This window comes from Schistocerca americana, chromosome 3 (assembly GCF_021461395.2).
Source record: "Schistocerca americana isolate TAMUIC-IGC-003095 chromosome 3, iqSchAmer2.1, whole genome shotgun sequence".
NCBI classification, from domain to species: domain Eukaryota; kingdom Metazoa; phylum Arthropoda; class Insecta; order Orthoptera; family Acrididae; genus Schistocerca; species Schistocerca americana.
This window is the reverse complement of record NC_060121.1, coordinates 831,496,741-831,523,800: the sequence shown is the minus strand read 5'-3', so window position 1 is coordinate 831,523,800 and position 27,060 is coordinate 831,496,741.

The following is a 27,060-nucleotide window of genomic DNA, read 5'->3' as shown; positions in this document are numbered from 1 at the left end:
TTATTTTATTTATTTTATATTGGCGACTGCGTGTCGGACTTGTTATTTTGTCATTTGTTACATTGTTCTCTTTGTTTCATGTAAAAAATCAACTTTCTGGACCTGGACGTCAATGTATGAGAGATAACAAAATCTGAAGATATTTTCCAATTCTGAAATTTTGCGGGAAGACGCAATGAAACTTCCAGCAAAATAAGGTAAGACGCAGCATCTTTGCATTAGCAGGCTTGACCAGACGTATAATTCAGTGTATTAGCTTTTCAGTAAATTCTGTAGTGTTTCTTTTCTGCATAACAGTTTCAGTGATAAATTTCATTCTCAGTACTTTTCCCTAAACAATAACGTATGCAACAATACCAATACACGAGTGTACAATATGGCCGACTTCTGTACGATATCATGTAACATGGCCAGCAGCCATTACCAATAATCTCAAATTCAGTTTATATTTTTAAATTAACGGACAGCCATTGTTCCTACGAGCGATTCATGCTCAACTACATTTTATTTTAAAATCAGTGTCAAAAATTTTCTTGAAACATATATCACGTGTGGCATGGTAATAACTAGAAAACAATACGCAAAAATGGAACAGCAAGGACGTACTATTCAGACGCAATCCGACTCGGACGTGAGACAAGTGTTAGAAAATGACTTTACGACAGCAACCGGTAGTGACGATTCATCAAACATTGACGCAAGTGTTGACGAAAATTTTGACGATAGGCCGTCCACTACAAAAATTTCAAAATCTCAATCAGAGCCCATGTTAATGCATGACGTCACGTCTAATGACGCGGCGGGGGCAGAGACCTTGCAAACGGTAAACATTGCCGACATGTTACAAATGCTAATGAAACAAAACGCAGAAAACATGGCAACCTTAAAGGCACAATTAGAGACACAAAATGAACAGTTAAAAACACAAAATGACGAAATCAAATCTGATCTCATAGCAATCAAGATAGGTAATGACACTTTATGTAAGCGTGTGGAAGTTATAGACTCCACACTGACCAAACAGATGACCGAACTCAGTACTAAATTTTCCCAGCTCAATACGAGACAAGAAAAGACTACAACTGACGTAGCACTTTTACAGACACAAGTAAAAAACCTTAATGTCACGTGTGAAGTTCTTACTGAACAAATTCAAACATATCCTTCAGTACATGACAATCTTGAAAAACGAATTACTGACGTACAGAATAAATTTGACAATGTTGAACAACACCTGACTGACATCTTACAATCAGATGCCACAGCTCATTTTCAAAATATTAATAAAGAATTTCATGATTGGGTTGAGAACAAAGACAAACATTTTGATAGATGCTTACGTGAAAATTTACCAACAATTGTGCACGACTCCGTAGCGCAATACATTACTAATAACAAACAGCTGATCAGTGACGCAGTACAATCCGTCACTGCACCCATGAGACAATTCACCGATCAACTACAGTCTGAATGTAACGAAAATATCAGTCAAAATGTACAGTTCAGAAACCAATATACATTCGAGTATGATACACACATTCCGCACACGACAAATACACAAGAACAAAACACACCACGACTACAACACATACCACGATGTGGAAACACAAACACAAGCTATTATCATGGCAAACCACAGCAACATTATCGTAATTACTCGCCAGCTGAACATACCAGTAATTACAGTGGAATAAATCCATATCACAATGCGAAGGAAGATGAAAGCTTAATGAAACACAGGCAATTTCAGATTTTTATCCCAGAAAAACGAACCATTCATCCGGTGATTTTTCTTAAATCTTTTAGTAACGCATTTCCACGCACTTGGAGTGACCGGAAAAAGATTTCATATATTGTCGGTTACATCCAAGGCGATGCAGCTGTCTGGGCATACAGTCAAGCTGACGTATGTACCACGTACAGTGAGTTTGAGCGTGCTTTTCTGAACAAATTCTGGTCGCAATCCGTCCAGGAGCGACTAAGAAGACAAATTTTAGAACCTGAAACTTTTAACAGTAAAAATGGTAACTTACGCAGATATTTTGAAAAATACTTGAACATGGGACATTTTTTAGACGAACCAGTCGCAACGCGTGATATACTCCGAGCGTTGAAGGCCAAATTGCCTTTCAACATTAAGGAAAAACTTCTACATATCCCGGATGACGATTCAGATTATTTTTTAACAGCTTTAGATTCGGTTGATATGCTACTTGAAGATCAGCGCTTCGCGCGGCAAAACAGCAGCCACAATGTTTACACTAGTGGTATGCAAAACATGCAGGCTTGCCAACACAATTCTGGCGCGCCCACAGTTGGATACGCGGTACAACAAAAACAGCAAACTCACATGCCGTCTCAGTACGGAAATCAAAATCAACACGCGTATTCCAATGCAAACAATAGTTACAACAGTAATAACATTTCATGCGGCAATCCATACAAAAGGCACCGCGGTAATAACTACAACGGTAACAACGGATACAAAGGTAATAACAAAAACACAAACAGAAATAGAAATAATAATAACTACGAGCCAAGACAGCATCAAGGTTGGACTCGTAACGATCAGTACTTTCATTCAAACTCTGCTTTACCACAGCAGCCACCAGGTCAAAATTGGAGCATACCTTACGACCGACAGGTAAGTTATAATGCGCAACAGCAACAACAACCGCAAGAGTTTGGAGATCATAATAGGCAATATCCGAATGTGAATATAGTAGAAATGACACCTGATGCACAACCTCAATCTGTGTCAGTACCTAGTACAAATGATAATCCAACAAACTAGAAACAGTCACTACTTTGCCCCAGGTCGTGGCTGAAGAATTCTTGGGGGGCGACTTCAATGTTAATCAGTTATTTGACACCACACTTGAACAACAGAATAATGATATGCCGAGTAATTCTAAACAAAAACTACCTGTTTTATTTATAAGATACAACCACAATAACAATATATCAGATGAACTTTTACAAGACAGTACACAATGTCGTTAAAACACAAATGAAATTGTTTTAGCATCTACTACTGGTGTAGTAGGTGGGATTCCAACTACTATTATCCTAGATACAGGTGCAGCTGTAAGCGTTTTGTCTTTTAATTTTTATAAAAAGATGTGTGAATTGGAACCTGTGCCTGAGTTTCCTGCCCAAAACTGTAAAATAACTACTGCACTAGGTAATAAGTCATGTAGGGTTACGAAGCAAGTTTTTGTAAACGTTAAAATAGGTAATGGAACCGTACAATGGCCATTCCTGGTTGTACAAAACCTTGTGACAAATTGCATATTAGGAATAGATATTATGAGCGAGAAGGACTGCATTATAGACATCTCCAAAGGTAAATGTATTTTAAATGATAAAGGCAGTGTAATTATTATTGATTTGGACAGGAGAACTCTAAAGCATGACAAACACTGTACAGGGTACAAGGTTCAGTTAGTACTTGACAATGACATTCAAGACATGCAAACACACTCATCTAACACAGAGCTAATGGACTTGAAAACATTGCTTGATCATAAGATAAGTGAAGCTACAGCTCTCAGTGTACATGAACGTATAAAACTACAGGAAGTGTTATCCAAATATTTACAAGTTTTTACCAAACGATTAGGTGTTATCAACACGTATGTGTACAAGATTGAAGTTAAGCCTCACAAGATCTTCTACCATAAGACATATAACGTACCGTTATCTCAACGACCTGCTGTGTGGCAAGAATTAAAACAAATGTTAGACTGGAAGGTCATTGAACCATCCACCTCACCTTATTGTAGTCCTCTACTTGTTGTTAAAAAATCAAATGGAAGCATTAGGTTAGTGTTAGACGCACGAGCTATTAATGAAATAATTTTACCGGTTCACACAAAACCTGAAAATTTAGAAGAGCAATTACAGAAATTTCTAGATGCAAAATATTTTTCCACAATAGATCTCGCTAATTCGTTTTGGCAGGTGGGTATCACTCCTGATTCTCGGAAATATACTGCATTTATGTTCGGGGGGCGAACCTATTGGCAAATATAAATGACTACAGGATTCTCTTAATGCAAGACAAGCAGTATCACCAATATTATATTGATATGTGCAGAAACATCGCTGAATTACAAAAAATCTGATCCTGACTGGTATAAGATAATAACATTACTGGTAGAAAAACACAATCATCCTTTGACTAAGTATTACAAGTTACACAATGATGTGTTATTTTACCGCCGACATCCAAATGCTACTAACTGGTTTGTATGCATTCCCAAAGAGTCTGAACGTAATCTAATTTGGCACACACACTTAGTTTGGGGTCATTATGGGACGAAAAAGTGTTTGGCAAAGCTCAGCACATACTGTTATTTTAGCAATATGAGAAGAAAAATTTACAGGGAACTAAAAACATGTGTCATATGTCAAAAATCAAAACCTCAGAATTTATCCACAAAAACAGATTTACATTCTATTTTACCCAGTAAACCCCCTGGAAATTCTGTGTACTGACATCAGTGGACCGCATCCAGCAAGCTCTGGAGGCGTCAAATATATCTTAGCTTTTTACGATATATTTTCTAAACATGTAAAACTTTATGCTTTAAAATCCGCCACTGCAAATGCTATAATACGAAGATTCTCAAGTGATTACCTGACGCACGTGGGAAAACCTAAAGCAATTCTATCAGATAATGCAGCATACTACTCTGGGTACAAATGGAGAAATTTCTTGAAGGACAGTAACATTAAAAGTATATTTATTTCGAGGTTTAGTCCACAATGTAACGCGACTGAGAGACTTTTCCGAGAATTAAATCGATTCATGAGGACCTATATTTCATCAAAACATACTAATTGGGTGTCCTACCTAAGTCTTTTCGAAGACGTACACAATAACTTAAATATTTACGATACGAATTACACACCTAACGAGATCATGTTCAATTGCAAACAGAACGATCAGTGGATAGAACCATTACCTAAGTTGTCAGACAAGGAAATCACACCTGAACAGAAAATAAAAGAAGTATTGACTACATTGACACATCACGCACAAATACGAAACAAACATCACAGAAACATAATAAAAAGAAAACAAAAATTCGAGGTAGGAATGCTTGTACTACTTCGTACTCATCATAAATCTGTTGCACTCAAACGACGCAACGCTAAGTGGCGTCTGCTATATGAAGGACCTTATATAATTGTTAACATACCGCATCCTGGTGCGTATCTGTTACAACATCCTAGAACTAACAAAATTATTGGGCTATACGCACACCGAGATCTTAGAGCATTTCATGCTGAATAATGTCAAAGTCATACCCATCAAAATATTGCTAAGCAACTCGAAAAACTCTGTTGTTACAACACAGATAATAAGTAGTATAGGAATTTTCATTTCAGCGGTTCCAGTGACGCAGTTGAAGACAGAAGAACTCTTCTTTCAGCGCGCGCCTCCACCTGAAAGACGGAATATTAAAGTAAAATTTATGATTACGTAGCAGTGGATGACATATTAATTTTTCACGGAACATTTGTTACTGAAGGTACCACTGACTTGGTGTGACACCTGACGAACTGACAGACGTCATCTGTGAAGCGATCTTTTACTTTGAGAAATAGATTAGACGCACATCTCTCAACACGAAAAGCATCTATCAGTAGTCAAGGCCACACAGACACTCTACACACACGCACAAAACGCGAGGAATCGAACATTTTCTCTCTCTTACTATTTTGAATATTTATTGAGTAGTGAAAACGCCTGGTCTTGCCTACTGATGTAATGAATGTTGTGTCTAACCTATCTTAATTTCAGATGACATCACAAAAAACATCGATAATATCCCAGCGAAACCGCTAAAGAGGATGTAAATATCTGCAATTCATGTGATCAAATGTGACACAATGTAATAACCTATAGCGATGTAATGATGATGTAAACATGTTTATGTGCAACTATATTATGTTTATGCTAAGAAAATATGTGACGTGTGTATGTATAATTACTTATTTTTTTAACTGATGTATAGTGTAACTGTTACTATGTAAAAATTTGAACAAAACGAGTGCCAAAAAGACATTGCATAGTGAACCACTGTTCACGGACATTAACGAACATTACTAACTCTGCAACTACGCGGAAACCTATGTGAAAGAAACTGTTAATGCCATTCATTATGCAGCGTATCAATGTAAACGCAATGAACGATTTCCTTGATTAATAACTACGAACATTTAGGTGAGCTATATTCAGCAAAAAACTGAAAATGTGAAGTGCATAATTCGTGCATCGTCTAGTGACATTACTACAGTACCCAACTTCAAGATGTTAACTGGATTAAATGGACACAAAGTGCCTGTCCAGAAAACAACACGACGGGTGGAAGAATTTTGGTTGGAACTTCAGGGAATGAAATGTTCTCGAAATGTGACGGACACTCTTACCTGGACTGTCCAAGGATCGACGCCAGCTATGTGCCGTCCGAGGTTCTGCAACCAAGCTTCCACGGAATGTAAAAAAACGAACTGCACGTGGACCAATTACTCGACGGGTCACGTCTGATCTGTAATAAGCAATGCTTTTAGTCACAACGAACTGCATCACTACGACTATAATGGAAATGAGAAATGGACACGCTTATGTATTAATCATGTTGTTATACAACGATGTTACTGTGATCAAAAAACTTTACCACGACGATACTAACCTGTAAAAAATTATTGTGCAGCGGATGAATATGAACTGTAATAACGACACGATGTGTATAGGTCAACGCACCTGAAAAATACGGACATTTTTCTTTGAAGTATTTCAAAACAATACTATGTATCTAAGAACATTCAACAATCTAAGTTGTATTGTGTTATAACAAATATTGTAAATTTAAAACTAAGTTACCTGTCATAGAAGGTAGTCTTCATATGTAATCTTGGTTGAATATTTTCTTTGTGCAACGACTGAAAAACGCGCGCACACGAACAATATGATCTGCAATACTGTGCCGCGTGATCTAACTGTACTATATAACGGCAGTGCCGCAGTTACACAGACGCTTCTGCGCATGCGCGCACTCTATCTGCCAACATTAGAACTTTTACGGCGCACCCATGTCATTCAAATTTTGTATATAATGTGTATAATGTGTAATGTAAATCATGTAAATAGTTGTAGATAACTTAGATTTTCTTGTGCCTTTAGGTGAATTGCTCGCCTGCAGGTGTGTCCTTTCGCCTCGCAATTCAGGGGGCAATATAAAGGCACATTTGCATGCCGAGCGTGAGTTTCCTCGGAAACGCGAAATATTAATTAAATAAATAATCAGTGACAAATAAATAAAGCCTATGGCACACAACTGCAGCGCTGTGTCGCTGATAAAACAAAAGCACAATTACGTTACTCTTATGTTTGATTAAGAAAGGAGAGCTCAGGTTGAAGTGGTGCGAGAAGCACGTATTTTTTTTATTGTCTGGCACACCGCCATATTTCATGTTATAGAAGAATACTGCGAGTTGCAACCACACTAGGCACTCGATTCTGTAAAGAATTTATATTTATAAAAGTAAGTAGGATTATGAACTGTAGGCTTATTCATTGAATATATCTGATTTAACTAACTGTGTAACTTTTTTATGTTTAGTAGACAATCACCTCTGTATGACGTATTGGCATGGCTGGCAAATTATTGTAATATTGAGATTTAGATTATGAGTCCGCACCTACCGCAGCAGTCTTTGGAAACGATTTAATTACGAAGTCCGATTATTCAGTTTTATTTCACGGTCAACTACGAGTAACATTGCCTTTACGAAAAAGCCATTGTCAAGCGTCTGATAACGAATAATTAAACGTCCATGTTCCAGATAAGCAAAATATTAATTACAATTGCAATCACAATCACCATCATACAGATAGAATAATTAACATATTCAAAATAACAATTTTTTTTTATTTATTTTATTTATTTTATAAAATTCTGATGGAATGTTATCTATCCCTTCTGTCTTATTTGACTGTGAGTCCTCCAAAGCTCTTTTAAATTCCGATTCTAATACTGGATCCCCTATCTCTTCTAAATCGATTCCTGTTTCTTCTTCTATCACATCAGACAAATCTTCACCCTCATAGAGGCTTTCAATGTATTCTTTCCACCTATCCGCTCTCTCCTCTACATTTAACAGTGGAATTCCCGTTGCGCTCTTAATGTTACCACCGTTTCTTTTAATGTCACCAAAGGTTGTTTTGACTTTCCTGTATGCTGAGTCTGTCCTTCCGACAATCATATCTTTTTCGACGTCTTCACATTTTTCCTGCAGCCATTTCGTCTTAGCTTCCCTGCACTTCCTATTTATTTCATTCCTCAGCGACTTGTATTTCTGTATTCCGGATTTTCCCGGAACTTGTTTGTACTCTCTCCTTTCATCAATCAACTGAAGTATTTCTTCTGTTACCCATGGTTTCTTCGCAGCTACCTTCTTTGTACCTATGTTTTCCTTCCCAACTTCTGTGATGGCCCTTTTTCGAGATGTCCATTCCTCTTCAACTGTACTGCCTACTGCGCTATTCCTTATTGCTGTATCTATAGCGTTAGAGAACTTCAAACGTATTTCGTCATACCTTAGTACTTCCGTATCCCACTTCTTTGCGTATTGATTCCCCCTGACTAATGTCTTGAACTTCAGCCTACTCTTCATCACTACTATATTGTGATCTCAGTGCCCGCATCTCGTGGTCGTGCGGTAGCGTTCTCGCTTCCCACGCCCGGGTTCCCGGGTTCGATTCCCGGTGGGGTCAGGGATTTTCTCTGCCTCGTGATGGCTGGGTGTTGTGTGCTGTCCTTAGGTTAGTTAGGTTTAAGTAATTTTAAGTTCTAGGGGACTGATGACCAAAAATGTTAAGTCCCATAGTGCTCAGAGCCATTTGAACCATTTTTTTTTTTTTTTTGTGATCTGAGTCTATATCTGCTCCTGGGTACGCCTTACAATCCAGTATCTGATTTCGGAATCTCTGTCTGACCATAATGCAATCTAATTGAAATCTTCCCGTATCTCCCGGCCTTTTCCAAGTATACCTCCTCCTCTTGTGACTCTTGAACAGGGTATTCGCTATTACTAGCTGAAACTTGTTACAGAACACAATTAGTCTTTCTCCTCTTTCATTCCTCGTCCCAAGCCCATATTCTCCCGTAACCTTTTCTTCTACTTCTTCCCCTACAACTGCATTCCAGTCGCTCATGACTATGAGATTTTCGTCCCCCTTTACATACTGCATTACCCTTTCAATATCCTCATATACTTTCTCTATCTGTTGGTTGGTTGGTTGTTTGGGGAAGGAGACCAGACAGCGTGGTCATCGGTCTCATCGGATTAGGGAAGAATGGGGAAGGAAGTCGGCCGTGCCCTTTCAGAGGAACCATCCCGGCATTTGCCTGGAGTGATTTAGGGAAATCACGGAAAACCTAAATCAGGATGGTCGGACCCGGGATTGAACCGTCGTCCTCCCGAATGCGAGTCCAGTGTCTAACCACTGCGCCACCTCGCTCGGTTTCTCTATCTGTTCATCTTCAGCTTGCGACGTCGGCTTGTATACCTGAACTGTCGTTGTCGATGTTGGTCTGCTGTCGATTCTGATTAGAACAACCCGGTCACTGAACTGTTCACAGTAACACACCCTCTGCCCTACCTTCCTATTCATAACGAATCCTACACCTGTTATACCATTTTCTGCTGCTGTTGATATTACCCGATACTCATCTGACCAGAAATCCTTGTCTTCCTTCCACTTCACTTTACTGACCCCTACTACATCTAGATCGAGCCTTTGCATTTCCCTTTTCAGATTTTCTAGTTTCCCTACCACGCTCAAGCTTCTGACATTCCACGCCCCGACTCGTAGAACGTTATCCTTTCGTTGATTAATCAATCTTTTTCTCATGGTAATCTCCCCCTTGGCAGTCCCCCCCCCCCCCCCCCCCCCGGAGATCCGAATGTGGGACTTTTCCGGAATATTTTGCCAATGGAGAGATCATCATGACACTTCTTCAATTACAGGCCACATGTGCTGTGGATACACGTTACGTGTCTTTAATGCAGTGGTTTCCATTGGCTTCTGCATCCTCATGTCGTTGATCATTGCTGATTCTTCCGCCTTTAGGGGCAATTTCCCACCCCTAGGACAAGAGAGTGCCCTGAACCTCTATACGCTCCTCCGCCCTCTTTGACAAGGCCGTTGGCAGAATGAGGCTGACTTCTTATGCCGGAAGTCTTGGGCCGCCAATGCTTATTATACATTTAAATTTTCCCCAAAAATCTCGCTGCTGTTAACTTCGGATTTTGATCCAGCTGTCTGTATGTACTTTATATCAAGTTCATTGCTTTTCAGGAGCGCTTCAGACTCTGGATCTTTGTTGTGAATGCTTCGATAGCTAACTACTATGATTTTAATCCTCTCGCATGTGGGGGTGGGGGGGGCATTCCTTTCGATCTTACACAAATATCTCGGGGGCTCCTTCAGCTGTCGTTATCTGGACGTGAAGAGTCACCTAATGTAAGAAAATCTTGGTGTGCACCCCACACATAGTTCTCTCCCGAGTAACAGCCTCTGATGTGCAGTGCACACCTGACGCATTTAAGGGGAACTGTACGGCGCAAGTCTAGGCAGTAGCAGCCTAGCTTGTCACAGAATCTGGTCCAACTCCTACACTCGAGTTCGGACCAAGAAGTTACGATCAGTTCTAAGGTAATGCTGCAAATTGTGAGCACCATTTAAACTCCGCGCCCAAGTTAGGTCTTCTGAACCTTCTCTGCCGATCGCTGAAATTATCGAAGTATGACTTCGGACCCCAGACCACATGATTCGTTTGTCCCAATGCGCACCACAATCTACATCTCATTGCACACCATTTCCCCAGTGACTGCCGGAATAGCATCTTCAAATTGTTGAATAAATCTCCTGGGTGAATGGAATGAATACACCAGCTGTTCGTTCCTGGGCCTTGCTGCCATTTGCCTAAGAGGTACCATTGTTCGTCGTATATTTGAACTGCCGACAATTCATAGGCCCTAAACCGTTTGGCTTTGCTTCCTCGTGACACGGAACAAAGCAGGTTTCCCAGCAGGCGAAGCGAGTCCCACTGGCTCAGTTTGATTTCCAGTGGGTGACAGCCCCTCAAACCTGTTGGTTAGCAAGACACCCAAGCGTCGCTGTCCACCCTGTCCAGGACACTCATACCTGCCACTGACACTCCACTTGCAAACAAGTGGAGGGTAGTGACAAATTCCGTACTTCCTGCAGAGGAAAAGGAGGAATTGTAACACACTGAAATTAATTGCTATATGTTATGATTTTTCAGATCACAGTCACATTCGCCGTCACTGGTATCCAGATAGCGACCACTACCAAACTGGGCCAGCTCTGCGATTACTGTGCTAAATCAAATTCATACAATGCTGAAACGCTCAATACGTGTTACTGTTTACGCCGCGGTAGATCAGCAGCTGCAAATATGATTCACCCTGTAATCTGCGGAATTGGAACACGATGGACTACGCTATTGTCTAAATATGAGACAAGTACAGATACAACCGATTTATTAGAAGGTTAACAAAAAAGTGTTGAAATGGTACAACCAGACATCTATCGATGATGCTGAAAGCCGCTAGTGTGCTCACCATGCGAAGACCTCAGTGAAGTACATGATAGTATTCCAGCAGATGTGTCAGGAAAAGAATGATGTAGTCGCTCGAACGTCTGAGCATCGAAATCATTTAAATTTGAACATTATAAGTAATGACTGCTGAGCGGAAAATCTCAACCATGTGTTATCTGTAAATATAGCCGAATGTCCTACACTCATTCATATTGTTCCTTTGTTCTTCGAAAGCACGGAAACCAAAAAGGCCACTTTTGCCACTGAATACTTTACTGTACTGATGGCGAGGGACATGGATGAAACTGAATAATTCATCACTCAAAAATTTCGGTATAATGTAGGAGAGCTGGTGTTTAACACCACGATTCTCTTTGCTAATTGTGCGCAGAACCGAGAAGACAGTCGATTGTCCAGTGATAGCTACTATCCGCACTGTCTTGAAATTGAGGTAAAATGGCTCGCACAGCTTCAAAACCCAGTGCATTTATCAGAACGTCTTCATAAGAGGGATGCGATTGTTACAAAATTACTTTGCAGATAACCTTTCCTCGAAAGGGTTTAATTTTGGAGGTCTAATATTAAATCCTTTCATTACTATTGGGACTTATGTGTCCCAAGATAGGTTATCAGAGAGCAAGTATGATTTTTTTTGCTTGTTATTGCTATGTACCAATGTCCCACTGGTAAAGTGAAGTCTGCTAATGGTTTACAGAATTATTAAAATTACGGCTTGCAACTGTAGGTTGTGTTGTCCTCAAGTTTCATTGTTAAGCCTCAGCTACGTTCCTCTAGGTTTAGTCACATTGGCCCAGTTCGCGCCTGCATGTGGCGAACCCAGTGAACAAAGTTACAATGCGGGATGTAGGGGCGTCTTCCTGGGCAATTCGTGTCAATGAATTTCGCCCAAATATTGACGTTTGCCGTGTCTCAATCAGTTCTCATATTGAGCACTGCGTTTTACCTCACAATGGTGCACTTGCTAAGTACATGCACATTTTTCTATGGCTCACTGTACAACGCCAGTCGAAAGTCAACAAGTGGGCACAGTGTGGCGCAGTAATAATGTGTATGCAGCTGTGCCTAGTGGGAAATTTTCCGATGATTCAGTTTCAATTCGAATATCAGTGGTTCCCGTTTCACTCTATTTATTCTTTAGAGCAACCTATTATGACAACTGGTGCCTAGCTTTTAAATTGGTGTGGAGTGAGCATACATTCAGATTCATTGTCTCCCGCATAGATACTAAGAAGAGGTAACCTTAAATACGTTTAATATAGTAGACTGTACATATCATTATGCCTGTTAAGCTCCAAATTACTATCATATGGAAAATATTGAGCATTCAGAAACTGCTTTACACTGATTAGTCTCCATTTGTCGAACACACTCGAATCACACTTAGGAGCTTATATTCTACGACAAGTCGAATGAAATAACAGAACGATTACAACTGCTTACAGCATCAGCCAGCGCAGGGAATTGCTCACTTGAATGAAACTCTATCAATACTTTCAGAGTTACGGGAAGGATGAATCATCGAGTAAATAAAATATGGACATGATTGTTCATGTATTGCATAAGACAGCCCGCAAAAAATTCCCACGTAGGTGTGTAATAACAAAAGGTTTTGATGATTTATGACAGGCGGGTCTTTTTCATATGAGACAGTAGTCATGAGTGAATAGAGATTTCAAGTGCATATTAATGGTTATAGCAGGTATTCCAAATTCACATGGGGTCTACCAGTTAAAAAACAGTCTGGGTGCGACGTTGCACACGTTTCTGACCAGCTGCTGCTGACAAGAATGAACCGATATCCACACAAACAGAAAACCGATCACAGTGGTGAACGCTACAATGAGTATTTGAAGACACTATCCGACATTCTCACACTTGAAAGTAAGTTTAGTGAAACGTTTGAACAGAACGATAAAGTCACATATGCAATTCAGTCTTCGTGCAAATGGTTAGATATTTTCCAGCAAATCAGTACAACGACCTAATCACAGAACAATAAAAATATATCCTACTGATGATCGCCATGATGAGTTTCTAAATACGATGTATAATCGCATGCAAATGATGGATCCATCACGTACATTCATTCGGCTTGTCGTAGAATATATGCTTCTCAGTTGGGCTGGTCATTTTCTTCTACTGACTGAGAATCCGTTCACCGGTGCTATGTTTGCCCACTGACGTTGGTTTAATAATATTCTTGCAGTTCACACTGGATGGACTTTTCGGCTGTCAATTGAGTTTCTTATGAACCACTGTAAAATGTAATATCTCCTTGTACGTTTGCAGTTGGTTGGTATTAGGAATGTTAGACTCAATAAACCAGGCGTCCTTTTAAATTGTCTGTCGCCAACCCGAACTGTACACTTCGCCTGAAAAAACTCTACCATCTGGTGAGCAAAATGTATGAGACAGGCGAAATAACCCTCAGATTCCAAGAAAAATATAATAATTCCAACCCCAAAGAAAGCAGGTGTTGACAGATGCGAAAATTACAGAACTATCAGTTTAATAAGTCACGGCTGCAAAATACTAACGCGAATCCTTTACAGACAAATGGAAAAACTGGTAGAAGACGACCTCGGAGAAGATCAGTTTGGATTCAGTAGAAATATTGGAACACGTGAGGCAATACTGATCCTACGACTTATTTTAGAAGATAGATTAAGAAAAGACAAACCTACGTTTCTAGCATTTGTAGACTTAGAGAAAGCTTTTGACAACGTTGACTGGAATACTCTCTTTCAAATTCTGAAGGTGTCAGGGGTAAAATACAGGGAGCGAAAGGCTATTTACAATTTGTACTGAAACCAGATGGTAGTTATAAGAGCCGAGGAACACGAAAGGGAAGCAGTGGTTGGGAAGGGAGTGAGACAGGGTTGTAGACTCTCCCCGATGTTATTTAATCTGTATATTGAGCTAGCAATAAAGGAAACAAAAGAAAAATTCGGAGAAGGTATTAAAATCCAGGGAGAAGAAATAAAAACTTTGAGGTTCACCGATGACATTGTAATTCTGTCAGAGACAGCAAAGGACCTGGAAGAGCAGTTGAACGTAATGGACAGTGTCTTGAAAGGAGGATATAAGACGAAATTCAACAAAAGCAAAACGAGGATAATGGAATGTAGTCGAATTAAGTCGGGTGATGCTGAGGGAATTAGATTAGGAAATGAGACACTTAAAGTAGTAAAGAAGTTTTGCTATTTGGGGAGCAAAATAACTGATGATGGTCAAAGTAGAGAGGACATAAAATGTAGATTGGCAATGGCAAGGAAAGCGTTTCTGAAGAAGAGAAATTTGTTAACATCGAGTATAGATTTAAGTGTCAGGAAGTCGTTTCTGAAAATATTTGTATGGAGTGTAGCCATGTATGGAAGTGAAACGTGGACGATAATTAATTTAGATAAGAAGAGAATAGAAGCTTTCGAAATGTGGTGCTACAGGAGAATGCTGAAGATTAGATGAGTAGATCGCATAACTAATGAGGGGGTATTGGATAGAATCGGGGAGAAGAGGAATTTGTGGCACAACTTGACTAGAAGAAGGGATTGGTTGGTAGGACATGTTCTGAGACTTCGAGGGATCACCAATTTAGTATTGGAGGGAAGCGTGGAGGGTAAAAATCGTAGAGGGAGAACAAGAGATCAATACAGTAAGCAGGTTCAGAAGGATGCAGGTTGCAGTAGGTACTGGGAGATGAAGAAACTTGCACAGGATAGAGTAGCATGGAGAGCTGCATCAAACCAGTTTCAGGACAGAGCTGCATCAAACCAGTCTCATGACTGAGGACCACAACAACTACAGACAATTTCAAACAAATTCCAAGGAGGCCAACTCCTTCTGGACTTTAGGTAGGCACCGGATAGTACTGCCCTGCTGCTCGTGGCCGCTAACAAGTTGTTCAGTACACTTGGCGTATTTAGCACACCACTATTGACTGAGGAAAGTCGTAACCAGGTTGCACGCGATGAAACCCGATGCTTGCCCTCTAAATTCACCGGTAGCAACGGTCAATGCTGCAGGAAAACGCTGGCCCCCCATAGTACAACGGTCAATGGTGTTAACTCGCTGCAATCACCAGGACGCCGTGTACCCAGGCACACCATTCCGGCTCCCTGTACGGCACAATGCTCGCCACCATACAGCCCCAGGGAGGAAACACATAACGCAGCAGAGATAATACGACGAGGACCAGAATCGATGGAACGAGCGCACAAGTGGCGCCAGTAGGGTCACGCGAGCGCCCTCACTGAAGCCACCACGGCTCAGAGGAGTTAGTTTATCCTTCCAGCGTTTCTCTTACTTCATGAACCTGTATAGTTACAACTTGCATTGCGCTACCCAACGTCTGAATTTCCGTAGTATGGTAAAAGTTTCGTTGATGACTTCCAGCATTTCTTCTTCCTCGTGGTCGTTCACAGTTATCGTTTGCATGCTGTTGCCCAATGCCTGCATTTCTGTTGTATGACGATTAAGCAGCTTGATAGCTTCAATTTTCGCGTCCGCGCACTGCCGAGTGTTCTGTCTGTGCGTAACCCCCTTGTCGGCCCGAATACTCAGAGTATCTCCGACTACGGCCATTGCATATCTACATCTACATCTACATTCATCTACATTTATACTCCGCAAGCCACCCAACGGTGTGTGGCGGAGGGCACTTTACGTGCCACTGTCATTACCTCCATTTTCTGTTCCAGTCGCGTATGGTTCGCGGGAAGAACGACTGCCGGAAAGCCTCCGTGCGCGCGTGAATCTCTCTAATTTTACATTCGTGATCTCCTCGGGAGGTATAAGTAGGGGGAAGCAATATATCCGATACCTCATCCAGAAACGCACTCTCTCGAAATCTGGACGGCAAGCTACACCGCGATGGAGAGCGCCTCTCTTGTCGAATCTGTCACTTGTGTTTGCTAAACAACTCCGTAACGCTATCACTCTTACCAAATAACCCTGTGACGAAACGCGCCGCTCTTCTTTGGATTTTCTCTATCTCCTCCGTCAACCCGACCTGGTACGGATCCCACACTGATGAGCAATACTCAAGTATAGGTCGAACAACTGTTTTGTAAGCCACCTCCTTTGTTGATGGACTGCATTTTCTAAGGACTCTCCCAATGAATCTCAACCTTGCACCCGCCTTACCAACAATTAATTTAATGTGATCACTCCACTTCCAGTCGTTCCGCACGCATACTCCCAGATATTTTACAGAAGTAATTGCTACCAGTGTTTGTTCCGCTATCATATAATCATACAATAAAGGATCCTTCTTTCTATGTATTCGCAATACATTACATTTGTCTATGTTAAGGGTCAGTTGCCACTCCCTGCACCAAGTGCCTATCCGCTGCAGATCTTCCTGCATTTCGCTGCAAATTTCTAATGCTGCAACTTCTCTGTATAGTACAGCATCATCCGCGAAAAGCCGCATGGAACTTCCGACAATATCTACTAGGTCATTTATATATATTGTGAAAAGCAATGGTCCCACAACACTCCCCTGCGGCACGTCCGAGGTTACTTTGACGTCTGTAGACGTCTCTCCATTGAGAACAACATGCTGTGTTTTGTTTGCTAAAAACTCTTCAATCCAGCCACACAGCTGGTCTGATATTCCGTAGGCTCTTACTTTGTTTATCAGGCGACAGTGCGGAACTGTATCGAACGCCTTCCGGAAGTCAAGGAAAATAGCATCTACCTGGGAGCCTGTATCTAATTTTTTCTGGGTGTCATGAACAAATAAAGCGAATTGGGTCTCACGCGATCGCTGTTTCCGGAATCCATGTTGATTCCTACAGAGAAGATTCTGGGTTTCCAGAAACGACATGATACGCGGGTAAAAAACATGTTCTAAAATTCCGCAACAGATCGACGTCAGAGATATAGGTCTATAGTTTTGCGCTTCTGCTCGACGACCCTTCTAGAAGACTGGGACTACCTTTGCTCTTTTCCAATCATTTTTAACCTTCCGTTCCTGTAGAGACTTGCGGTACACGGCTGTTAGAAGGGGGGCAAGCTCTTTCGCGTAGTCTGTGTAGAATCGAATGGGTATCCCGTCTGGTCCCGTGGACTTTCTTCTGTTGAGTGATTCCAGTTGCTTTTCTATTCCTTGGACACTTATTTCGATGTCAGCCATTTTTTCGTTTGCGCGAGGATTTAGAGAAGGAACTGCAGTGCGGTCTTCCTCTGTGAAACAGCTTTGGAAAAAGGTGTTTAGTATTTCAGCTTTACGCGTCTCATCCTCTGTTTCAGTGCCATCATCATCCCCGAGTGTCTGGATATGCTGTTTCGAGGCACTTACTGATTTAACGTAAGACCAGAACATCCTAGGATTTTCTGTCAAGTCGGTACATAGAATTTTACTTTCTAATTCACTGAACGCTTCAGGCATAGCCTTCCTTACGCAAACTTTGACATCGTTTAGCTTCTGATTGTCTGAGAGGTTTTGGCTGCGTTTAAACTTGCAGTGTAGCTCTCTTTGCTTTCGCAGTAGTTTCCTAACTTTCACGGTGGGTTTTTCCCGTCCCTCACAGTTTTACTCGGCACGTATCTGTCTAAAACGCATTTTACGATTGCCTTGAACTTTTTCCATAAACACTCAACATTGTCAGTGTCGGAACAGAAATTTTCGTTTCGATCTGTTAGGTAGTCTGAAATCTGCCTTCTATTACTGTTGCTATTTTTTTTTAATAAGAAGAGCCTTCTGGTAGTTTCGTCTATACCTTCCGACATCCAACTTTCTAGTTTTGTCAGTAACCAGAAACCTATACAGCACGTAATTCCAGAAAGCTGCACAGATGCTTATAAATTCACTGAACGTAATGTCAGTACCCGCATGCACCTGGTAAAAATGCTTTAAATCAATATTGTCCTATTTGAAAGACATGATGTTACTATTACCATGAATTAACTGCTTTGAAATATAGGAATGCTTCCAGCTCAAATGAAAAATGTCCACTTTTACATGTCGGCTGAAGCAGAAATACCCGCATATCCGATCCTGATTCTCGACGGCGACATAATTGAATATAGATACTGTGCTGGGTTTCACATTTTCTGGTGGTGGAATATCATTGATTTCGCTCAGTGCCTGGTGTTTAGCTCCATCAGTACTGCGTAAAATCTCCTGTAATCGCCGGTATCTGAAAATACATATATATGCTCGTGACGAACCCCACGAGATGTGTTAACACTGACAGAATAAATTAGTTTCTCCGCACCCTGTAGCACCAACAATTAAAGCTCTGGTATGGTTAAGAAGTAACGATACATTTTTCTTCTTCTTCTTCTTCTTCTGCTGCTGCTGCTTCTTCTTCTTCCTCGGGTTTCTAGCATCACTGCAGGACCAGTCTGTTGCTAGAAGCATCTTGTGTTGATGAAGATCCAGCCACACAGCCATGGCGACGACTATTCGTTTATATCAGTTTTTGTTCGTATCCTGGAAGCGAAATTACATTCTCTGAAAGACTGAATGCACATACATAATGTGACCTGGGTTTTCCCATTAAAAAAGACAAAGCCGTTCTTTGTAGAACTTTTTATTTGATACCTGTACAACAGGGGCACTATTTCACTCAATATTGTTATTTTTTATAAAAACACGACTTTTTTCTTTCTTGAATATTTTGCATGATTCTCTATCTCCCTCTCTCCTCTGTCTCAGTCATTTACATGATTGCAGAAAATATTGTTGTCATGATTTCCAGAATACGGCTTCCTTAGCAAGTTTGCTTCAGTTCACATCCTCCTCAGTAGTGCAACTAGAACACCTATGCATATCATCATCATCATCATCATCACGACCTGCTATTCACACTGTCCTCAACAGTGCAGTTACAACACCTCTGCATTTTGTCAGAAGCATTACGTAATGCTATGGAAAAATAGTTCGCTAAATGCTTAGGACTACGCTGTGAGAGCATGGAGCATACACAGCTTCCAATACTTACGTCGTCCAACACCGTCATTGTCAAGCCTCAAATACAGGGACAGAGCGATGTGGTCGGTTTTTTTTAAAGAACCCCACCTCGGCTTTCTTTCACAGAGTTTTGAACACCACCACTTGCGCTGTAATCTTAACAACAACAAAACCGTAAGTGTATGCATATAACAGCAATAGTTATTATAGATAGATGAATTCTTACTGCAATTATTGTTTACACTTCTTGCATGGTGGAAGAATGAAGAGTGATTTTGGCCGCGCGGTTAAAGGCGCTACAGTCTGGAACCGCACGACCGCTACGGTCGCAGGTTCGAATCCTACCTCGGGCATGGATGTGTGTGATGTCCTTAGGTTAGTTAGGTTTAAGTAGTTCTAAGTTCTAGGGGACTTATGACCACAGCAGTTGAGTCCCATAGTGCTCAGAGCCATTTGAACCATTTTTTTGAAGAGTGATTTTAGGAAGGGCAAACATTTCAGCATATACAGCAGCAAGGTGAGATGGTCACGTAACGGAGCTTCTTAGCATTCTGCTGTATGTCCAGTATTTGCAGAACAATATTCTGCCTGCCTGCGGTCTTACACTCCACCACTGTAATGGAGCTCCATTCCTGTTATAGAGAGCTGTGATTACATTTCTCTGGTTGATGTTCACAACAAATAGAGTGGTCGGGAATTCCTCCTTGATAAATGCAAGGATCTCGTTCATTGAACAAACGATATACAGCTGCTGATGTAAACAAGTATAATAGCAACAATTATAATAGCAACAACACTTTTTCGACCATATGAATATTTAGCAAATACTGTCTTTTCCATAAATGCTCACTGGCTGCTTGCTGCTACTGCTGAAAGTGATTGGTGGCAATAATACGAAGTATCTCTCGACATACACCATGCATTGTCTTTGATAATGAGTATGATGTAGATCTGTCATGTTTTAGAACTCATTACTTTCTCTCCAGGAATCTCAGTGGCCCCATGTAGACTCGTTAACCTCGTCACTATCTTTTTATTTTTGTTTGAGTGAAGGACATTAATGTTTGATTAGTATGATTAATGTTGTCAAAAGTAACAATATGAAAGATATTTCTCGCACGATTTCGTTTCCGAACGCGGGGAATGATGGAAGACATAAATTAATTATAATTTGTGCCAATGAACTGCACACAAGAGCTCATGTCTCTTTTCTTCACAGGTTTGTTTGTCAGGTAAGTTTTTAAACACGTGACGTGTGTTCTTCGTCGAGAGCTAGTGGAATGATTTTAGAAGACTCTGAAACACATTGCTCAAAATGCTGGCGATCAATAGCTATTTGCAGCAAACATTTTCATCTCGTGCATCTTTGCGTGCTGGATAATCCCAGTCGTTTAATGTTCAAACAGCTTCTTCTTCTTTCGATAAATTAACCCGTTACTGCATTTCTGGTAAGTACTACTGTGTGTACCAACACGCAACAACATGTTGCAATGCGTTATGTGTAAGTAATTTTACGAGCCACAGTCAATACGTCAGTCAAAAAACTAACTCCCTGCAGCCAACATATTCCATGACAGGTAGTGATGTCGGCACCACACAGTAGCAACAGTACCGAATGTGTTCAAACCCGCAGCACGTTATGGCTAAGTAATTTTTGATGGCTGTACTGTACACGCGAAGCAGCAGTAACTTGAAATCCCTATTAGCGCTCGGTGCATGGCTGGAGGGTTATAGATCATAAAATATAGTTCTGAGGAGCGCAACGACAGTCTCACTTTGCCTCAGATCACCGCCTGGTACCGACCTATGAACATGAGACGTTCAGACATCAACAATAGTCGTGATGGCAATGATGACCCCATAAGTCTCCATGCTCAAAGAATGATGACGACACCACACTATTATATTTATTTACCGATGATTGTGTGATGCTGCACATCTTAAACATCTTGGCAGAAGATGAGGACGAAAGTATGTATGCGAATTTTTATGTAGTAAACGACTATTTTTTTTTTCATGTTTATTCGTGATTCTTATGTGTTCTTCTTCTTTCTTTCTAGATGCTCTGGCATCGCTGCGGGAATTCATCAACATGGTTGGTGACGATCCCTGAGAAATCTAGTTGCGTAAGTAGCAGTAGTAATTCATTCATTATTCTACAATAATTTTTATTGTTGTTATTACGTGTTAAATGCTGTTGTTTCTTTTTCCTTGCGTCCGAAGAGAATGTTGGTGTTCCACCACCACCATCATGACCAATATAATCACCAGCTGTCGCTGCAGCCGCGCCAATGCTGTCGTCTGTCATTGACAGAACCCTCTCGGACACATTTCCCAGCCTACAGTGCACACCTCTTCCTCCGCTGCCACCATGCCATTGCTGGTAGATACGCTTGTGGCACCTGATGATGATTCACTAATTGATAATGGGCTGCTAGACGCATTTCACCTATGATACCAACATTGGACAGTATACTTACCAACAATGACTGTCTACTGGTTTTTTAAGCATTAGGTGTTAGAGATTTTTCATTCGTTTTTCTTCTTCTGTGCAGAATTGATGGATATTGGTAGGCTTGAAATGCTGCTGTGAAATTTCTGGCACAGCCAGCTCCATCTCAGCTGTAGATCAGCAAATAGGAGCAAACCGCTGACATCCTCCAGATCCCACACCATCTATATCTACATCTACATCTACATACATACTCCGCAATCCACCATACGGTGCGTGGCGGCGGGTACCTCGTATCACAACTAGCATCTTCTCTCCCTGTTCCACTCCCAAACAGAACGAGGGAAAAATGACTGCCTATATGCCTCTGTACGAGCCCTAATCTCTCTTATCTTTGTGGTCTTAACGCGAAAAGTACGTTGGCGGCAGTAAAATGGGTCAGATCGTGTCACTGGATGCCATGGAAGGCCGAGCCACTTCACTTGTATCCACTCTCCCCACCACCACTACTGCTGCCACCACCACCACTAACCTTACTGCAGGTTAGGCCATCGCACCCCTGCCACGATAGGGGTTGAACGCATCACTGGTGAGCGCTTACATCGCCCCAGCCAGGTCCATCCAACCGGTGGCCACACAGTGCTGCCACCATTACGCCACCTCTCCATGGCCTGGGCCATCCAGAAATGTCTGGCATGAGGTGTGGCCACCGTCATCTACGCTATGCAGTAACACCTGTTTTCCACCAGACCATCCTGTTAATAGGAACCGTCAGGTTAGTCACACACATGCCTTAAATTATTCCATGATTTCTGGCGCTTTTAGGAGCAGGATGTCCTATGCCTGCGTAGACAACGCTCCTGCTGGTTATAGGGCCCCTCATTCTTTAGTCAACACGTTTGTCGGTTTTGGAAAGGGATATTGCTAGAATCGTTAGAAATTCCCGGTATCCCACCATTAAATGTAGTGCAGTTCCGTGCTTTGTACTCTCTTTCCCCCAAAAAGTAAAGACAGCACCGACGATATTGGTGAGACAGACAACGTCTACATTCACAGGGAAAATGGCGGGGAATTATTGAGTGATTCAATTGCAAAGTGGTTCAGTATTTCTACTTCAATCATTATACTGCGTCAGTTTTCTGAAACGCAGACAGAAGGTACTGTAAGACACACTGTCGTTTATTCCACCTAGGTGTGTGCATATAAATGATACAGCAATTTGTTAGACGAGCTTCACACGTCTCCAGAAAGACCTACTTGCTTAAATGCCTATATCTATGTCCAAAATACTGCTAAGGTGGGTTCTGGCTTGTGACAGAAATTATGAGAGCATACAAGACATTATACTAAATACAAAACGAAACATTTCGCAGGCATTATAGCTTCAGCTGAATATCGTTCCCTGTCAGACTACAGGACCTACCATCATTTGAGAGGCAGATTCCAGATTATTCTCTACACATTTATGGCCTAGATGAACAAGTCAGATGAACGAAATGAGCACTCTACACATGGAAAAAAAGGGTGTGAAACACGAAGTAGTCGGACACTATTTTTCTAAAGTAGATGGTCAGTATCCCAAACACCTATTTTTCCCGTTAATTTCCAAAGGAGACGGACAACCTAATCTGGATCAAGAGTGTGTCATGCCTCCCTTCCAACCAGTTGTAAACCCAGTGTGGTACACGTCAGTTCTGTCACAGATGCCTCAGGTCGTTTGCTCTGAGCGAGTATTCAGCTAAACATATCATTGATTGTTCATCCCAGGAACAAATGCATGTGGAAACGCTGAATGAACCAGACAAATTCTGAAGGTTTGGTATTGCCGACCACTAGAAGGTATGTTCCTTTGCAGTTTATACTGATTTTTAGTGACTCCTAAGTGCTGTGGCGCATTGTGAAGTCGATCCCACCGCCTCTTAATATGTCTTTCACAGGAGGACACACACCATATGCAGCAGTATTCCACGTTCTTTGACGTACCTGTCAATCTCTGTCGTTTCAGAAGAAATTTAGGATACAATCCTGCGACATGGTTGTTCACTACGCTGCAAGAACTCACATGGGAGGTTCATCGGTATTACAGCGACAACATTCTAATAACTGATTCATATCTGTGGGTCGCGACTGGGTATAGGTGCAGAAACGCCTCGTAGAGAGCACTGTCGTCTAACAGGGAAGTTCCACAGTGCAGCTCACAATACATGCAATTTAAAGTATTAATTACCATGACTCACACCCATTTTCGTTCATAAATTAAGCGGGTATGATGATCGCTATCTTTTTGAGCACTTGGATGATTTCGTCTTAAGAGATGACAGTGGTGTCATGCCTGACACCACTGTGCAGTACATTTCATTCTCCAAGTGGATCACACCTAAATTTGCGCTCTACTTCCTGGATTCTCTTCGCTTCATGCCCTCATCTCTTCAGAAACTCACTGAAACAGATCATCAGTCGAATAAGCATATCATCAGAGCAGTACATCCCGATGACACAAAGTTTCACCTTGTGACGATAATAGAGGTCTCCCCTTACGAATGCCTGGATTCAAAGGAGAGACTGAACAAAACCACACTGCCTGGCAATGCTGCATTCCCCAACAGACTCGCACGCACTGTACTAACAGCTGCAGAGTGTGAGCATGTGGTGAATGTTTGACAGGTCTTCAACGTCCCTAACGTAGAGTAGTATGAAAGATTATGTAGGAACACTGACGTACAACTGCTCACAGACATTTCTGAGGAGTTGTGAAGTGTATGCTAGGACACACACTCTCTGGAGTCTGCTGTTTAATGCACTGTGCCTGGACTTTCATGAGACACTTAGTTGTGATGTCAGTAGCGATCTTTTGACCAGTGTCGACATGCTGTAGTTTTAGGAATGCAAGATTCGCCGAGGACTTTGCAGTACATGCACAGGTATGCTAAACGAATAACTGGCGAATGGGCAAAGAAGAGTACAAGACTACTGAACATGAATCGAGTGGTACACACTAGGATGTGAAAATTATGTGGATACCCTGTGGAAGAATCCTTGCTGATTGAAGGGTTTTGATGGGTAACCGATGAAGAGGAACTCATCAGATGAGAGACAAAGATTAAAGATGTGTCTGCTAACTCTAATACGGGATATGCTGTGGAGACAGACCTCGAATATCCTAGTGACTTGTATGATGCTCACGCCGATTTGCCATTATGCCCACAGAACTTAGCCCCATGTAATTATTGAGTTCCCAGGCTGATAACCACTCTGGCTAATAAGCAGAGGTATGAATTTCACCACCGTAACTTCCAGCAATGTCTCAGTTAGGCGCTACAGGCCGCGCGGGATTAGTCGAGCGGTCTCAGCACTGCAGTCATGGACTGTGCGGCTGATCCCGGCGGAGGTTCGAGTCCTTCCTCGGGCAAGGGTGTGTCTGTTTGTCCTTAGGATAATTTAGGTTAAGTAGTGTGTAAGCTAAGGGACTGGACCTTAGCAGTTAAGACTCATAACATTTCACACACATTTGAACATTTTTTTGGTGCTACAGTCTGCAACCAGGCGACCGCTACGATCGCCGGTTCGAATCCTGCCTCGGGCATGGATGTGTGTGACGTCCTTAGGTTAGTTGGGTTTAAGTAGTTCTAAGTTCTAGGGGACTGATGATCTCAGCAGTTAAGTCCCATAGTGCTCAGAGCCATTTGTCTCAGTTAGGGAATGAAACTTGTTAGAATTACCGGAGCTATTTCTTTCAAGAGTTCCTGGCTGAAGGTGTATATAGATTTAAATACCGAATTGAAGGTTCTCGCAACGTGCGATCTAGAAAAATAATTTTTAGGTTAGTGAACAACATAATGCTCAGGAAAACTGTGGCAAATGTTAGACAATACCTAGATACCCATTTAATTTACCTTCAGGAGGGGAGTTATATCGTCCAGTCAAATTTTAAGCGGGCGGCAATCCTCAATAAAGGACTTGCCGCTCTGGAGATGGCTAAGGTTTCTGTGTGAAATTCGAAGCCTGTCTATATCGATATGTGTGTGCTGGACCTCTCCAGACTCCACATGTACGCCTTTCATTACAATTTCGCAAAGCGGCACTTTGCTAATACAAAGTTATTTTATATACGGGCAGTTTCATCCACTGACTGCATGGCTGTGATCAGTACGAACCAATAAGGTGTCATCCGGAGGATTTCAAGTCTGGATTCGCTACAGGTAATCCTTATGTTATTGGCCCACGAAACAACAAACTCATCATACTGATGAACTATAGGGAGAATGGCTCACAGATTGTGAGGTTTTTGGACTCCGATCTAAGATGTACACATTCTGCCCAGATACTGGAACAATCCAAAGCGGGGCAAAGGTGGGTAGTATGCGGCCTCAAAGCATCTACCGATCGAGGATTGTAAGGTGTGTCTATTAGATGGCGTAGATGGTGCTGCACCTAAGCCACCGCATAAGGTGCGCCAAGTAGTCGTTGGAGAGCGAGATCAAGTGCTGCATAGCGCATCGCAACTGAAAGTCGGATTGTCACGTCATGACGAAAGCGCTTCATCTTTGATGCTGGGATGGGAACCGTACCATTCTCATACAATTCACTTGGATATTGTTAAATGCCTGGACACGTGTATGAACTATTTATTTGTAAATAGACATGGATATATTTGCGTGTGAAATAGTAGTCGTATGAATTGTTCGTCATAGCTAGTTATGTGAATGTGAGTAAATGCTTTTTTATCTGTACACTGTCTGTGAGCGTAGATACATAAATTTGTGTTTGTATGAGTGTGTGCGTGTGTGTGTGTGTGTGTGTGTGTGTGTGTGTGTGTGTGTGTGTGTGTGTGTGTGTGTGTGTGTGTGCACATGTGTGAGTTCGGGTTTATAGCTGCTGTTGTTGTTGTAAATAGACAGTAAATAAAACAAATTCACTACTCTCTATCTCTCTCTTCCTCTCCCTCTCTGTTAGTAATGAGTATTTATCTCGGCACATACATATTATAAGTAAAAATATTACCATATATGTATTACAAATATGGAATG